This window comes from Chiloscyllium plagiosum, unplaced genomic scaffold (assembly GCF_037043375.1).
Source record: "Chiloscyllium plagiosum isolate Xiang-an unplaced genomic scaffold, Cpla_swu_hap1 HiC_scaffold_9, whole genome shotgun sequence".
Classification (NCBI taxonomy): Eukaryota; Metazoa; Chordata; class Chondrichthyes; order Orectolobiformes; family Hemiscylliidae; genus Chiloscyllium; species Chiloscyllium plagiosum.
This window is the reverse complement of record NW_028270147.1, coordinates 126966723-126982233: the sequence shown is the minus strand read 5'-3', so window position 1 is coordinate 126982233 and position 15511 is coordinate 126966723. Positions and strand designations below refer to the sequence as shown.

Sequence of the window (15511 nt, the reverse complement as noted above, 5' to 3'; positions counted from 1 at the left end):
GCAATGGAATGGGCCTGTGTATCCCTGGAGTAAGATTGAGAATGTTAAATCTGGGGAGTCTGGGAGTCACGGCTGGGGAAGGCAGTCAATGATAAACTGGTTCCACCTTCTGCTGTCATATTCTGTAACCCCTGGGCCATCTCAGTGAGAGACATCCAGGGCTCAGGGTGGATTCCAGAGCAGCTCATTGACCTGACTGTTGTGTTCCTTAGTCCACATGTGACTCCAATAATCTCATTCGAGGGCTTTAGTATCAGTGGGAATCAATGGGGCTGAAATCTTATCCAAACAGACCCTCACACAGCGGGGAGGCTGCTGGTGGCTCAGAAACCCCTTGGACTCAGTCCCAGATTCCACCGTGGCTCTTTCATTCAAACACAACATTAACACACTGACACCACATTCAGAGGGCAATCCTGAGATGGGGCAAGTTTGGTTCTTGATTGTGGGAAATGGGGGCTGGGTGTGAAATGTCCAGTCTGAAGCTGGTGGGGGTACTTTATAATGAAGAATAGAAACTGATGTCAGAATAAAGTCAGGTGTTGATGGGAGTGAGGAATAGCTCAGTGATTTGTCTCCAGAATCCACACACGACACACATCCTTCTGTCAGACCCTGAAGGCAGAGAAACTGCTCCTTGACACCCTATATTTCTCTATCTTTCCCAGAAAAGGTGAAGTATTCTCTGCCTCAGTGATTCCCTGGGACAGGACATTTTAAAAAGGCCTTTGGGAAGGGAAATGTTGCCTCTCAATGACAAAGCCAATGGAAGGATGTGGAGCTGGCTCTGTGAAATGTTCGGACACAGAGGATGACACCAGAAGCAATTCAATGTGGTCACTCTCTCCTTTGCAATTGCTAAACTGGTAACAATTACTTTTTGCTCACAATTTGCTCTCTCGAATTTGATCCACTTGCCTTTCTTACTTTGCTTTTTTTGACTTCAGTCTGTGGGTAGTTCCATCAAAACCCAATCTCCTCACACTCATCCTGGCCCCTGAAGAGATTAGAGACAAACTGCAAATGCTGGAATCCAAGGTTGACAAACAGGAGGCTGGGAGAACACAGCAAGACTGGCAGCATCAGGAGGAAGAGAAGTCGATGTTTTGGGTGTAAACCTTCTTCAGGAAGTGAGGTGGGTGAGAGCTGCAGATAAAGGGAGTGGCCGGGGCAGGGTGGTTAGGTGGGGATAGGTGGAGACAGGTCGAGGATAGGACATGGTTGGTCGAAGGGAGGGATAATTCTGGATTCATCTCTCCCATCGACCAATCAGGTCAAACTCTCTATCTTTCTCAACCTATCCCCACCTCACCACCTCGCTCCCACCCACCCCTTTATCTGCAACTCCCCTCACACCTACCCTCCCCCTTCCTGAAGAAGCGTTACACCTGAAACGTCGACCCCTGAAGAGATTAGATGAGGTTATTTCATTGAATCAACTCATCAAGCCCATCAATCCTGAGAACAGATTCCAACATTGAAGTCCCATTTTCTGGTTGCACATGTAAGGTCTCTTTCAGGCTGAAAGAAGGAAGCTTTCGATTGAGAAATGAGTGAGCTTAACACAGGTCCTGAACAACAGCACTTCAGAATGGAGTGATATAAATCAGAAGCAATATAAATACAGGGCAGCTTATATACTGCAGCTCGCACTGAGTGCAGCCAGCACATAGGGGAATGCTGGGAGGTTTGGTCAGTGTGGGAGTTAGGTGAACTCAGGGAAGGAGTACACCTTTGCTTTTCCAAAGTGATTTGGGACTGTCACTTCAGCTGCTGGGAGCCTGCACGTGCACTTGGTTTGAATGAAACAAAATGGTAAACAAGAAAATAGGAATCTGGAAATTGTTTCGTATGAGGGAATGTGTAAATAGACTGCTTCTGGACATGTCCATTAGGGAAGGTTAATAAATGCAAAGTACTGAAACTTCAAAACAGAGACTGAAGACAATTACTGGTCCAATGAAGAAATGGATATTTTTGAGTTGTAAGTAAGATCAACATTTCTTTATTGCATTGAAATGATCCAGGGTAAATACATCTGCAGTGAATGTAAAAAACTACAGGAACTCCCACTCAGGGGGTTTGGAATGAAGGCTGAATTGAAAAAGCAGTGATATATCAGGGAGTGCCGGAGATACCTGGAGACTTAGCTCCAGAAGGAAGTTATAGGCCTCAGGACTGCACAGTTCAATTCCATGTGTAGTAAAGGGCAGGAGGGTACGACACACGAGGGAGGCAGATAGGGATTTGGAGGATACAGTGAGACAGGAAAACCCCTCACTCTTCTAAACTCCAGTGAGAACAAGGCCAGCCTTTCCAATCCTTCCTCATCTCACAGCCCCCTCATTCCAGGGATCAATCGGGTAAAACTCCTCTGAAACACCTCTAATGCATTTATATTCTTCCTTCAGTAAGGAGACCAAAACTACACATATTGTGATCACATCAATATCCAGGAATAACTGAGACAACACAGTCTCACTTTCTGGTCCCGAATCACGCCTACTGTTAATTTTCCCAGCGTTTTTACTGTCCATCTTTAATTGTCCTGGACAAGATGGTGCTGAGCTGCTTTCTTCAACCGCTGCAGTCTGTGTGCTGGAGGTAGACTCATAATGTCCTTAGGAAGGGAATTCCAGAATTCTGACCCAGTGACGATGTCTCCAAGTCAAACTGGTGAATGGCTTGGAGAGGAACTTGCTGGGGTGATGCTGCCCTTGTCCTTCTTGATTCAAGTAATCATGGGTTTAGAAGGTGTTGTCTCAGGACTTTTGGTGAATTTTTGCAATGCATCTTGTAGAGAGTACACACAAATGTTACTGAATGTTGGTGTGGACGGAATGGATATGTGTGGAAGTGGTGCCAAACAAGCGGGCTAAAATTTGATAAACAAAATTTAAATAAAATAATATAAAACAACCTAAAATGAAATAAAATAAAATGTTGCTGCTTTTTTGATAAAACATCACTGAACCCCAAATATTAACTCCTCCCTTTTACACGATAATGAGGAAAGAACTCTTGTTGGTGCAGTTTTTTTTTAATCATCTCAGAATATTCAAAGCTGTGAGCACAGAGCAGTCACGTTCCCGGACAAGATGGTGAGGTCCCGCAGACAGGAAACGAATGACGAGACATATCTGTTTTGTTGGCACTCGTTGAATAGCGAGCAGGATACCCGAGGGAATCTCTTCAGAATGGGATCTTGTCGAACCACCTGAGGTGGGGGTGGGGGTGGTCGGAGTGTGGTGGTGGTGGAGCGTCAAATGGTGGAGCCAGAGACTGTGCAACTTTCAACAGTGCACCTCGGTCTCAGCCTGGATTCTGTGCTCTCATTTCTGAGGTGACCATTTTGACGATGAGGCAGGAGCATTGCCCATGGAGCCACGGTCAGTAATAATGTAAACTGTGTGGCTCTGAAAGCCTGAGTATTCATCTCAGCTCAGACGATATCAGCTCATTCATCAAATCTGTTTCTGCCCCTCTGCAGGCTGACCAGGCTGCCGGTGCCTTTCCAACACTCCCACGTTTCCTCCTGTGTCACAGCTCATTCTCCTGAGGGATAGATGTGCTTGGAGTCGAGAAGTGTGGGGCTGGGAAAGCACAGCAGGTCAGGCAGTTGTGCTCAGGCCGAGGACATGACCTTGTCCCTCTGTCAGATCCTCTTCAAGAAACTCATGGCTCACCACCACCGCTCAACAGTTAGGGAAGGGCAACAAGCAAGGATGGAGATGGGGACGCGATGCCTCAAGTGCTGTTCTCTGCAGTTTGGGGGCACGCTTTGACAGCTGTTTGTTAGATCTTTGAGTATAATTCATTTTTTGCTGATCCCAGTGATAATCCAAAGGACACTCCACCTTTCAGTCTGACAAACCAGGGTCACCCACGTCATGGCTCTGTTTCTGGCCGAGGCTCCAGTCTTTCAAAGAGATGAATTCAAGCCTCACCAGTTTGATCATTTGAATTGTATGCCATTTATTTTGATTTCTCCTGGGATGGGGTGGGCGTTGACGTGTCAGTTATTTGTTGCCCTTCCCGAATTGTCCTGGAGATGGCGGTGGTGAGCCATGTAATATATGGGAGGCAACTGATAGATCATTCCCACTGGAATCGACTGGAATGAAAGTGGGTTTATTCATGGCTAATGGAAAGAGTCATTACCCATAATCCTCAGCTGCTGTGCAAGTACTCTATAGTTAGTAGAAGGCAGTTGCTTCTCTCTGCCCGAACAATACAAAGTCAGAAGTCACAGAAAAGCAGGTTCTAGTCAACAGGTTCATTTTAAATCACAAGCTTCCGAAACGCTGCTCCTTCATCAGGTGTACCCCAGTCCACCATTGACATCCCCACATTACTGAACAGTACAAATAAACTGGGGCTTTGAGAGGATCTAACCGGCTCCATCTGGAGAATCGTGGGGAGAGAGAGAGAAAAAAAGAGAACAGCTTTCAGACCAGGATACTTATCGCATCACAATGAAAATGCCCTGCATGCTATGATATATCCAAACGGAGTACTTTGGTGGGATTTTTGATTGTCTCCAGATTGTGCTTTTTTTCATTTTATGATACACGTGGACTATGTCAGTATTGGGTATCACAAAGCATGTTTGGTATCACAAAGTATGTTTCCTCCATTGAACACTTTCCAACACACTCTCTCCATCTTGCTTTAATCCTTATTGACTCTTGGACATTCCCCCTACACTCTCATTCTGTCCCGGTCCCAGAGGAATTGATGGCCTGAGTTCATGACCCCGCACTGTGTGAAGATTGGTGTGAAGTGAGGCCAGTGTGTTGGAGCTTGGGCCCCTGCCTCAGGCCCAGGTGCAGGGGCCTGTTCAACAATCTGCACATTGTCCTTTTTCTCTTTCTGAATGAACTGGATCAAGTTGCAGTAACGAGCTGGCAACAAGGTGTCTTGTCTAAAATGTTCCCAGCATTAAATACAGAACTGGCTTAGTCACAGGAAACAGAGGGCAGTGATGGAAGGATAGTTTTCAGAATAGAGGGTGGAGACTCATGATGTTCCACAGGGTTCAGTGGTGGTCTACATAAATGAATTGGAGGAGGGCATAGCTGGTCTAATTAGTAAGTTTACGGTTAATACAAAGATTCGTAGAGTTGTGGAAAATGAGAAGGTTTGTCACAGGATACCGCAGGATATAGATCAGTTGGCTGCTTGGATAGAAAAATGGCAGATAGAGCTTAATCCAGACAAATGTGAGGTGATGCATTTTGAAAGGTGATGTACAGGTGGGAATTATACAGTGAATGGCAGAATCCTCTGGAGTATTGATATGCAGAGAGATCTGGGTGTGCATGTTCACGGATCACTGAAGGTGGCAGCACAGAGAGGTAAGGCAGTAAAAAAGGCTTATGGCATGCTTGCCTTCATTGGAAGGGACACTGAGTATAAGGATTGACAAGTTATTCTGTAGCTTTATCAAACAATAGTTAGGCCACACTTAGGATATCGCATGCAGTTCCGGTCAGCACAGTACAGAAGGATGTGGATGTTTTGAAGATGGTGCATAAAATGTTTACCAGGATATTGTCTGGTATGGTGGATGGTAGTTCTGAAGAAAGGTTGGATAGACTTGCCTTGTTTTCATTGGAATACGGGAAAATGAAGTGTGTCCTGATAGAAGATTACAGAGTTGTGAACGGCATAGGTGTGGAAAATATGAGGCTTTTTTTCAGGGTGTATGCGTTACTTACTCAGAGACAGAGGTTCAAGGGGCGGGGGAATTTAAAAGAGATGTGTGAGATAAGTATTTTACACAAAGGGAGTTGAGTATCTGGAACACACTGCCAGAGGAGGGGGTGGAAGCAGACAGAATAGAATTCTTCAATAAATAAATAATGCATGAATAGGAAGGGAATAGAGGGACATGAATCCTGTAGGTGAAGACAGTTTCTGTGAGGAAGGCCAAAATGTGTCAGCACAGGCTTGTAGGGCCGAAGGGCCTGTTCCTGTGCTGTATTGTTCCTTGTTCTTTGGTCCCTGCTGTTGACTTGGATTCTCGGGAGCCAGCTCCATATGAAGAGCCTGTTCTCATTCTTTTGTTGGAGTTCATGGGGCAGCTGCTGCTTCCTTGCTGCGTCACTGATCAAACCAACAATGCGGAAAGCCTCTTGATATTTTAAATACACTGTCTGCAGGAAAATGTTTGGCCGTGGTTTTAATGTTGTTTAATAAGATAATGACGTCAATACACCAGTGTTGTTTACGGCTCAGAACGTTTACCATCATGGTCTAAGATTTAAATGCACCATCTCTCACTCGTGATAATACAGTTTTCAATGTTTCTCTCCCCTTACGTGTTATGAAGAAGTTTGCAAACGTGTTTTGATGAGGACAGTGCATCTTCAACACCGTGTGACGGAGTGGGTGTCTGTTTGAATTCTCACTTGTGATAATACAGTTTTAAATGTATCAGTGTTACTTTCCTCACTCTCTGGGGGATGTCGCTGCCACTATCCCGACTCCACCCTTCACTCTCGGGGTGATACCATTTTTAGCATCCTTTCTGTCTGAGAATGTCATTGTTCTTGTCCCTCCCTCTCTCAGGGACTGGATGGGTGTTTCACATGCACCTGGTCTGTTAGGTCCATTCTTGTGAAATGGGTAATCCCTGTTTTACTCTGGTAACAGTGAGTTAAAGCCCGGCACAGTTCACCCTTCATCTCCATCATATCTCAGGGCCTAAGGTTGGTCAGTACTGTCTGGTACCAGATCAATCCCACCACTTCCCACAGTTTTCCCTCTTTCCTATCTTTACTGGACACCTTGTATCCAGGAATCCCCAATCCCGGATCTCTGTTAGAGCCACAAGATCAGATTTCCACTTGACAATCTGCATGTGTAACCCCCCCAATACTGTATTATTAACCCATTTCAGTCTGTATCCCATCAATCAGGGTCCCTAATAGGCAAAGGCTGTATTTAAATAATCTCAGTGACTGTGGAGACCTGGTGAGGTTGGGAACAATCAGCAGGATCAGTCACACCATTTGCATTCTGCACAGGGCTCGGGATTCCAGGGGGCCCATTGTGCTCGGGTCTGGGACTGAGGAGCAAGAGCGAGGCCTGCAATCTCTGGTCTCTGTCCCTGATTTGTGGGTCCTCTCTGATGGAGACCATTGTGAAAGCCATAGTCAACATCACCACCTACTGACTTGGAGAAGCAAGAACATGCAGTGCTTGTGGGAATAACCTGAATGTGATCAGAGGACAAGGTCAAAAATCATACGACACGAGGTTATTGTCCAATAGGTTTATTAGAAAATACAATCTTTCGGAGCCTTGCCCCTTCTTTCAGGTGCTCAGAGGAGCAAACAAGGTGAATTTAATCAACAGAGAAAACAAACTCTGCTGTTCATTTCCTTCTCCCTATAGCGCAAATCCTCCAACCCTGGCAACATCCTTGTAAATCTTTTCTGAACCCTTTCAAGTTTCACAACATCTTTCCGACAGGAGGGAGACTAGAATTGCATGCAATATTTCAACAGCAGCCGAAACAATGTCCTATACAGCTGCAACATGACCTCCCAATTCCAGTACTCAATACTCTGACCGATAAATGAAAGCATACCAAACACCTTCTCTTTCCTTTCTCCCTGCGACTCTACTTTCAAGGAGCTATGAACCTGCACTCCAAGGTCTTTTTGTTCCCTAGGGCCTTACCATTAAGTGTATAAGTCCTGCTAAGATTTGCTTTCCCAAAATGCAGCACCTCACATTTATCTGAATTAAACTCCATCTGCCACTTCTCAGCCCATTGGCCCATCTGATCAAGATCCTGTTGTAATCTGAGGTAACCTTCTTCGTTGTCCACCACACCTCCAATTTTGGTGTCGTCTGCAAACTTACTAACTGTACCTCTTATGCTCATATCCAAATCATTTATATAAATTACGAAAAGTAGTGGACCCAGCACTGATCCTTATGACACTCCACTGGTCACAGACTTCCACTCTGAAAAGCATCCCTTCACCACCACCCTCTGTCTTTTAGCTTTGAGCCAGTTCTGTATCCAAATGGCTAGTTGTCCATGTGAAATCTAACTTTGCTAACCAGTCTCCCATGGGGAACCTTGTTGAATGCCTTACTGAAGTCCATATAGGTCACGTCTACCGCTCTGCCCTCATCAATCCTCTTTATTACTTCTTCAAAAAACTAAATCGTGTTTGTGAGACATGATTTCCCATGCACAAAGCCATGTTGACTATCGCTCATCAGTCCTTGCCTTTCCAAATACATATACCTCCTGTCCCTCAGGATTTCCTCCAACAACTTGCCCACCACCAACGTCAGGCTCACTGGTCTATAGTTCCCTGGTTTATCCTTACCAGCTTTCTTAAAAACTGGCACCACGTTAGCCAGTCTCCAGTCTTCCAGCACCTCACCTGTGACTATCGATGATACAAAAATCTCAGCAAGAGGCCCAGCAATTACTTCCTTAGCTTCCCACAAAGTTCTAGGGTACACCTGATCAGGTCCCAGGGATCTATTCACCTTTATGCGTTTCAAGACATCCAGCACTTCCTCCTCTGTAATATGGACATTTCACAAGATGTCACCATTTATTTCCCTACATTCTATACCTTCCATATCCTTTTCCACAGTAAATACTGATGCAAAATAGTTTCTCCCCCGTCTCCTGCAGCTCCACACAAAGGCTGCCTTGCTGATCTTTGAAGGGCCCTATTCTCTCCCTAGTTACCTTTTTGTCCTTGATGTATTTGTAAAATTTCTTTGGATTCTCCTTAATTCTATTTGCCAAAGCTATCTCATGTCCCTTTTTTACTCTCCTGATTTCCCTCTTAAGTATACTCCTACTGCCTTTATACTCTTCTCATGATTCCCTCGATCTATCCTGTCTATACCTGACATATGCTTCCTTCTTTTCCTTAATCAAACACTCAATATCTTTAGTCATCCAGCATTTCCTATACCTACCAGCCTTTCCTTTCACCCTCACAGGAATATGCTTTCTCTGGATTCTTGTTATCTCATTTCTGAAGGCTTCCCATTTTCCAGTCGTTCCTTTACCTGTGAACATCTGTACCCAATCAGCTTTCGAAAGTTCTTGCCTAATACCGTCAAAATTGGCCTTTCTGCAGTTTAGAACTTCATCTTATAGATCTAGTCTATACTTTTCCATCACTATTTTAAAACTAATAGAATTATGGTTGCTGGCCCAAAATGCTCCCCCATTGACACCTCAGTCACCTGCCCTGCCTTATTTCCCAAGAGTACGTCAAGTTCTTCACCTTCTCTACTGGGTACATCCACATACTGAATCAGAAAGTTTTCTTGTACACACTTAACAACTTGCACTCCATCTAAACCCTTAACATGATGGCAGTCCCAGTCTATGTTTGGAAAGTTAAAATCCCCTACCATAACCATCCTATTATTCTTACAGATAGCTGAAATCTCCTTACAAATTTGATTCTCAATTACACTTTGACTATCAGAGGGTTTACAATACAATCTGAATAAAGTCATAACCCTTTCTTATTTCTCAGTTCCACCCAAATAACTTCCCTGGATGTATTTCCAAGAATATCCTCCCTCAGTACAGCTGTATTGCTATCCCTTATCAAATATGCCACTCCCTGTCCTCTCTTGCCTCCCTTTCTATCCTTCCTGCAGCATTTGTATCCTGTTAAGGCCTCGTCACAGAATCCTTGTGGAATTCAAAATGTGTTTTTTTTCCCTGTCGTCTGTCACCAGTCTCCTAACCGAGTCAAACATTCATCTTCAATCCCATGGGTTTTAACTTTGGTCAGCAGACTGTTTTGCGGAAAATTATTGCGTATTTCTGAAAGTTGTTAAGACTATACGTCCTATCAACTATTTTAGTTAATGCGTTTGGTTTGTTAGTTAGAAATTACCCATGACAAATCTGTGTGGACTATTTCCAATTCTCTATATGTGAAGGGGTGGCACAGTGGTTAGTGCTGCAGCCTCAAAGCGCCAGAGACCTGGGTTCAATTCCCACCTCAGGTAACTTTCTATGTGGAGTTTGTGTCATAATGTTTAGACTGATTCTAAACATTATGAAAAATGAATTAACAGAATCTTACATGGATTCACGCAGGATTTGAGCAAAGTATGATGTAACTCTGCAAGTACAAATTCACCCCACAAATGTACATGTGTATGTGGGTTTGTGTGTGTGTGGGTGGGTGGGTGGGGGGCCTTGTGAGTGTCTGTGAGAGAACGTGCATATGTGTGTGCATATAGTGCAATGGTGGTCACCTGCAGTGTGACATGAATCCATGGTCCTGGTTGACGCCATCCCTACAGGTACCGAACTTAACTATCAACTTCTGCTTGGCCACTTTTCGCTGTTGCCTGGCCCAAAGTCCTCTTTGGAGGATGGTTTCCCGAAGGTCCAAAGTTGAATGCCCCGAACCGCTGAAGTGTTCTCCAACTGGAAGGGCACACTCCTATTGGTTGATTGTTGTGCAGTGCCCATTCATCCGTTGCCATAGCCTCTGCTCGGTTTCACCAGTGTACTATGCCTCAGGGCATCCTTGCCTGCAGCGTATGAGATAGACAACGTTGGCTGAGTCACACGAGTACCTGCCATGTACATGGTGGGAGGTGTCCCCACGTGTAATGATGGTATCCATGTTCACACTCTGATACGTCTTGCAGCGTCGACCGTGACAGTGTCGTATGGAGTTGTCCTGAAAGCCAGGCAGTTTGCTACGAACAATGATCTGTTTGAAGTTTGGGGATTGTTTAAAGGCAAGCAGGACAACTCCATCCAACTCCCTCCAATCCTGGCATCATCCTTGTAAACCATTTATGAACCCTTCCAAGTTTCACAACATCCTTCCGAAAGGAAGGCGACTAGAATTGCACGCAATATTTCAAAAGTGACCTAACCAATATCTTGTAAAACCGCAACATGACCTCCCAACTCCTATACTCAATTCTCTGACCAATAAAGGAAATCATACCAAACACCTTCTTTACTATTTATCTGCCAATGACTCTACTTTCAAGGAGCTATGAACCTGCACTTCAAGGTTTATTTGTTCAGGAACACTCTCGAGGACTTTACCATTAAGTGTTTAGGTCATGCTCTGACTTGCTTTTCCAAAATGCAGCACCTCGCATTTATCTAAATTAAACTCCATCTGCCACTTCTCAGCCCATTGGCCCATCTGATTAAGATCTCATTGTAATCTGAGGTAAACTTCTTTGCTGTCCACGACACCTCCAATTTTGGTGTCATCTGCAAACTTATTAACTACACTTTCCACATTCACTTCCAAATCATTTGGATAAATGAAGAAAAGCTGTTGACCCAGCACTGATCCTTGTGGCACTCCACTGGTCCCAGGCCTCTAGGTCTGAAAAGCAACTCTCCACCACCACCCTCTATCTCCTCCCTTCAAGTCAGTTCTATATCCAAATGTCTAGTCCTCCCTGCATTCCATGAGATCTAAACTTGCTACAGGTCTCCCAAGGGCAACCTTGTCATATGCCTTACTAAAGTCCATATAGATCACATCCACCACTCTGCCTTTTGTTACTTCTTCCTCCACTGATTGTAATTTTCTTGAGTTCCTTTCTGTGTGTAGGTTTGCTCGCTGAGCTGGAAGGTTCATTTTCAGACATTTCATCACCATACTAGGTAACATCATAAGTGAGCCTCTAGATGAAGTACTGGTGTCATGGTCCACTTCCTATTTTTGTGTTTGGGTTTCCTTGGGTTGGTGATGTCATTTCTTGTTCTTTTCTCAGGGGGTGGTAAATGGGATCCAAGTAAATGTCTTTGTTGATAGAGGTCCAGTTGGAATGCCATGCTTCTAAGTATTCCAACTGGACCTCTATCAACAAAGACATTGACTTGGATCCCACTTACCAACCTCTGAGAAAAAAGGACAGGAAATTATGTCACCAACCCAAGGAAACCTAAACACATAAATAGAAAGCAGGCTATGCCACTTGTGTTTCATCCGGAGGCTCACTGATGACGTTACCTAGTATGGCAAAAAACGAATCTTCCAGCTCAGTGAGCAAACCTACATCCAGGACCTCAACCTGAGCTACAAATCTTCTCAAAACTCGCTGAGTTCCTTTCTCCCAACTTTTCCTGACCTATATCTTACTTGTAGATGCTACGGCAGGCTTCACTTGTACAAGATACAGGCAAATGTGACTGTAAGGTTTAGGTTTTATACGATTTTCCAATTTACAATTTTCTCCCATGATTGCTGCTAATGGATTCCTCTCCGGTTTATTGCCCTTCACCTTAGCTAGCCTAACTCTCTTACCCTCATCACTGTCTTAACTAAGTTGCAGACACTAGTCACTTTTCACTCCTCAAACTGAAAGTAGAATTTAATCATATTATGGTCACTACTTCCCAGGGAAGAGTTCATTGATTCATCAGCGCTGCTGGAGGCGGGACCACTGACGTCATGCCATCCATCGCGTGTCTTTACTCACGTGATCAGAGCCCCGCCCCTCCTGGTCTTGCCCCTCAACATGGCGGCAATGAGGCCGTGTCTTGGTACTTTAGGTTAGATTCCCTACAGAGTGAAAACAGGCCCTTCGGCCCAATAAATCCATACCGACCCTCTGAGGAGTAACCCACCACCCTCTGACTTACTACTGCACCGCTTATTCGGTAAAAAAAAGTTCAACAGACTGAAGTGAAACCGCGTCTTCAAGTTGTACTTATATTTAAAATTTATAATAATTGGAGTGCGACCAATTCCGTTGCCTTGCACGAATTCCCCCTTTTACCTCAGTAGGGGAGGGTTTTCCACACGCTCGCGTTTTTTTCGAGCGGGTGTCGGATATACCGGTTGGGGGGTTTGGGTGGGGATCCCGCCGATGCCGGCTCCGGTGTTGACCGCGACAGCGGGGATGACGTTTGAGAGAAAACTGTGGGTTTGCCGCTCGGTGCAACCGGCGGCGGTGTTATTGCGCAGGCGTGGGATTACCGGCGTGTTGTCGATGCGCAGGCGCGGTACGGCCGGACGCGGTGTCATCGCGCAGACGTGGGATTACCGGCCTGGTGTCGTGCGCAGGCGCGCCTCTACTGGCCAATGTGTCGTTGCGCAGGCGCGGAATGACCGGCAACGGTGCACGAGTCTTTGGATCGCGGGCAATTCAAAATGGAACGGCTCAGTCTCAGAGAGAACAGCCCTGTGAGGCTCGGAGCTCCTCTCAGAGTCAAATCTGACACCAAGATTGTCCAGACTGGCTTCACCTGCTATTGCAATGGAGACTGGATTCAAAGCAATTACTTTAATCTACAGTTGCAGGAAATCCCTGCTCATCTGTGATTACGGAAAACAAAACTGTAGGGAATGTGGGTGTCGCTGCTGGGCCAGCATTATTGTTCATACCTAGTTACCTTTGAATAGGTGGTAGTGGGCTGCCTTCTTGAACCACTGCAGTGTGTGTGCTGTAGGTTGACCCTCAGTGCCCTTGGGTGGAGTTCCTGGATTTTGAACCAGTGAATGTTAAGGAGTGTCAGTATATTTCTAAGTCAGGATGATGAGTGGCTTGAAGGGTGTGGGATATAGGTAAAGCAGTGTTACTTCGGCAATCATAATTGCTTATGTAAGGTAAATGAACTCACACTAGTGTATAATTTTCGAGGAGAAAGTGAGGTCTGCAGATGCTGGAGATCAAAGTTGAAACTTTATTGCTGGAACAGCACAGCAGGTCAGGCAGCATCCAGGGAACAGGAGATTCGACGTTTCGGGCACAGGCCTTCCTGAAGAAGGGCCTGTACCCGAAACGTCGAATCTCCTGTTCCCTGGATGCTGCCTGACCTGCTGTGCTGTTCCAGCAATAAAGTTTCAACTAGTGTATAATTGTTCAGCCAAGAGCTGAGTTAACAAGAATGAAAACTATGTAAAGGAAATATATAATTGCTTTTGCATTAGCTAAAATGTGCATACAAGAATGAAATGTGCCTGCAAACAATGGTAGATGTTACAGACAAATAGATAAGGTGCTGTGAGGGGAGGGGGTGTAGGTGAAGCTGGATATGCTTGTACACACAGTTACAAACATCTGTTTCTATTTTAAAAAAAAACACAATCAAGAGGTAAACAGGCTCAGTATGGAAGGAAATGTTGTTTTAGCAAGCAAAGAAGCAGATGGCAGTGGAGGAGGATATATAACAGTGGACCACAGCAGGATGTGATGAAATGGCCAAGCAAAACTTGTACTTTGTTATGCCCAAGGCCAGATGAAGCCAGAGGTAAACAGCTGGGTTTAGAGTAGTGGGAAATGTAAACATGGGAGGAACAATGGGAGGAGGGAAAGAGAAATGAATTGTATATAAGTTGTGTACTCGTTAAACTCGATGTGCCTAACTTATAGGCACCACTCTTGCAAGAGTATAATAAACGATACTGCTGCTTTAGATCTTGTCTCGGACTGAAATGATTGAAGTGAGTGGGTTCTATTTCCCACAAGGGGAATTTGGAGGTAGTAGTGTTCCCATATATCTGCCTTTGTTCTTTTAAATGGAAGGTTTTTTTTGAAGGAGCTGTTCAATAACTGTCATAATTGAGGAGGAGGAGGGAATAAATTCATTGGCTTCTTTGGTCTACAAACACATCCGTAGAATTAGGACTAAATGAGAACAGCCCCTGAGCTGCGAACTGGATACCAGTGGAGAGGTATTTTAGGAGAATTGTGTGGTAGACGGAGAGGTGTGTAGATGGAAATGGAGAAAAAAAAACAATTTACTTCTGTCATCATGTTTGATGTGACTTGGATAAGAGTCATTTCAAAAATGTGGCAAATCGCAAACTTGATTGGAAGGATTCATGTAGAATTTGGGAAAGATGAGCACAGATTTGAGGCAACAACATATGTTACATGAAAATTAGCAGGCACTGATGTTAAAGTACAGATTTGAGATGGTCCAGGGAATCCCTTGTGGGCTCAGACCTGTAAGCCTCTCTTGGTTTGTCCCGGCAATCGTACTCTTTTGAGTCTGGAATAAAATCCTCTTACAGACAGTTTAGTTTAATTTTAGTCTTTCCCTTTATTTACCAATAGCATCACTGTTACAACATAACACTGATACCTATTAACCAGGCTAGCTAAGGTTCTAAAACCTTAGGAGAGGAGCGACCAGCTCTGCCTTGAAGAGCTCTTGCAGGTTACTTTCTCCTTCTGTCACCAACAGGGTTCCTTTATACAAACATTTACAAAACACTGCATTTAATTAGATTTAAACACTTAATTAGACAGACAACATTGGAAAGGCAATAATTCATAAGGAAGAGAAGTTAATTGACAGGTCTGTGTGTGCCTAATTGATCACTCCTACAGGCCTGTAGCCATTCATCAGGTGGGAAAACAGGTTCAGCCGAGTCAGCTGCCTGTTGGTGAGACAAGTCCCTACTTTTAGGAGGAACCAGTCTAAGTGGGAGAAGTTGTAAACTAACCTTGCATTGCTCGCATGTCAGGTATCATGTTTTACAAAATGGCTTCTTAGCGAGGA

At 44.6% G+C, this 15511-nt stretch overlaps 1 pseudogene; it reads left to right on the top strand.

Moving 5' to 3' along the window:
* LOC122552870 (uncharacterized) overlaps window positions 1-15511 on the top strand; it is a 1138103-nt pseudogene that overhangs the window by 225869 nt on the left and 896723 nt on the right.